We start from the raw sequence: 2649 nt of genomic DNA on the forward strand, positions 1-2649 counted from the left end.
CTTCTCTCGGAAAACAGGTTCAATTCTCATTTCACTTGCAATATGTTCCGCTTCAACCAAAGCTTGATCAAATCCAGATTCTCTGAACTCTTGGAGAAAAGAAATAAGACCCTTCAGCTGTCTAATAGCAACATCAATGTCTATATTCTCTTATTGGAGAAACTTACTGACAATGTTGATCTCATATAATAACTTGTACCAAATTATCATTCCAGTCAGAAACTCAAAATTCTCTAGTTCAAATGATGACAAGCTTTCAGCCTCACTCTTCATTTTTGAGTCATTAGAAGTGTTTGCCAAATCAATTAAAGCATCTCATATTTTCGAAGTCTGGTCTTTTATGGGCTTCACGCTTTCAACATGGCTTTTCCATCGTGTTTGTGATAATGGTTTGACTGTAAGACCTTGCACATGATCTTTGAAAATTTGCCACCACTTGGTAGAAGAAGAAAATAATGAATATATGCATTGTATAACACCAAAAAAGGACATCGCTTTAGGACAACAATTTATCATATCACATAATGTGAGATTAAGATTATGACATCCACATGGAGTGTAGAAAGCTCTAGGATTAATTCAAGTAATCTACTTTGTACACCATTGTGCTTTCCTTTCATATTAGATCCATTTTCATATCCTTGACCTCTTATATTGTCAATAACAAGTTCGAGATTGCTCAAAATATATATTAAGCTCTAATTATAAGGGACATCTGTTCCTCGTGACTTGCATTTGGAGTGCAATCAAGTATCATAGTAAAATACTTTGCATGTTTAATTTTTGCAACAATTGAGCTTCTTACCTCAGCCGCCAACATCTGTATCAGTTCATTTTGGATTTTCGGCCCAAGATAAGTGTAATGAATCTGTCGTTCTTGAACACGCCGAAGATGCTCCTCCATTATTGGATCAAATTCAGCAATCATCTCAATTAACTGCAAAAAAAATCCATTATTCTCAACATAAAGCTTCTCACAATCTCCTCGAAGTGCCAAGTTATTTTTCGCAATCCTTTGCACAACTGCAATTATTCTCTTCAATACTTGTTTCCAATGTTCTCTCTCTTTGTTAATTGCTACTTGCATACTTTCATCAATTGTTTTTTTTTCTTTCAAAGTCTTCTTTCTAATTCGATCCAACTAGTCATGCAATCAATATGATATTTACTAGTTTCATGAAGGTTGAGACATCTGCTAATATTTTTCCAATCTTTGTATCCTTCGTCAGCCAGATAACCAAGTTCCGACGTGGTTCTTTGAGTTTTGAATAACTTGCAACCAGTGTTCGAAAATGCGGCCTAGGCGGCCGCCTAGGCGTCGCCTAAGCGCTAGGCGGCCCCTGGCTGCACCGGAACAGTGATAATCGGCCGCCCTAGGAGTCGGCGACAGTAGGCGGCGCCTAATCGGGTTGTGCATCCTAAGCGGCTAGGCGTTGGGGAAGGGAAGATGCACTTTTAGGTTTTTTTTGGGCTTTAGGTTTTTTTTTGGCTTTTAAGTTTTTTATTGGGATTTTAATTAAAAGCCCAATAAAAAATGAAAGCCAATGAAGCCTCAAACTAAAGTCCAACAAGCCAAAATCACTTGTTGGCTTGCCCTAACCATCTTCATCCTCATTTGAGAGGCATCCAACGAAGCGGCCAGAGTCAGAGAAAATAGAAAAGGTTTCTGCCCAGATCAATCTTCATCTTCATTTGATGTACTTCTGATTTCTGAACAAATAAAAGAAGCTATATACTTGAAATCATTTTTAAATTTGATGTTTTTTTTTGTGTTGGAGTTATATAATGTGATTTTTTTTGTTATACCGCGGAATCCGCCTAGCGGCGCATAGGCGCTAGGCGCTGGTCGGGCGCCCGACTAGCGCCTAGAGAATTTTAGAACCTTGCTTGCAACAAAAACAAAATATTTTGTCCATAGAGATAGAGTACACTAACCATCTTCTGTCACTTTTCTCACCATTTAACAATTGTCTCTTGTAATGTGATGCATTGAAATGTCTTCCAGTGTTATCAAAAGGAAACACAATATCATCATATCTTCTAGGACCTCTTTCAACTAGAAAGTCCCTAATATTTTTCATTTTGTCTCAATTTCCTAGATCATCAACATTTAAAGGAAACAAAGTATTTTGATTTATATATTCATCAGTGTCACTTTTAAGCATACTTACCACATCTTTCTCATTCTCATATTGTTCTGGATCTTCGTCTTCATTGTGAAGTTCATTAAATTCATTATGTTCCTGATCATTCAACTTCTCATCAATTTCATTCTGATTCACTTGCGTTCCTACTTCTGTTTGTTCTGCTACTTGATTTCTTGTGAAATACTTATTAAGGCTTCCTGCTTGACTTTGAACTAAAGCATCTTCCTTTTGTTTTTTCTTTCTTTTTTCTGCTCCAGACAATTGTTTTCTTATAGGAGGCATGCTTAAGCTAAATCCCAAATACTAATCTGCATCGACAATTCACAACAAATCAATAAATTGAAATAATTTCACTTTTAAATGCAGAAAAAATAAAATCACAATTGTAAATAGAAATTGGAATATTACAATGACACGACTCAAAAAGCCAAATGACATTGTCCAAAATATAAAATTGAAAGACCCTAGTCCCAACATTTGAATCAACCAACGAGCACATAAA

At 36.1% G+C, this 2649-nt stretch overlaps 1 pseudogene; it reads right to left on the reverse strand.

Moving 5' to 3' along the window:
- Positions 1 to 691: 691 nt before the first annotated feature.
- Positions 692 to 2429, reverse strand: LOC140888383 (uncharacterized; annotated as a pseudogene).
- Positions 2430 to 2649: the final 220 nt, after the last annotated feature.

Source organism: Henckelia pumila, chromosome 3 (genome assembly GCF_033568475.1).
Source record: "Henckelia pumila isolate YLH828 chromosome 3, ASM3356847v2, whole genome shotgun sequence".
NCBI classification, from domain to species: domain Eukaryota; kingdom Viridiplantae; phylum Streptophyta; class Magnoliopsida; order Lamiales; family Gesneriaceae; genus Henckelia; species Henckelia pumila.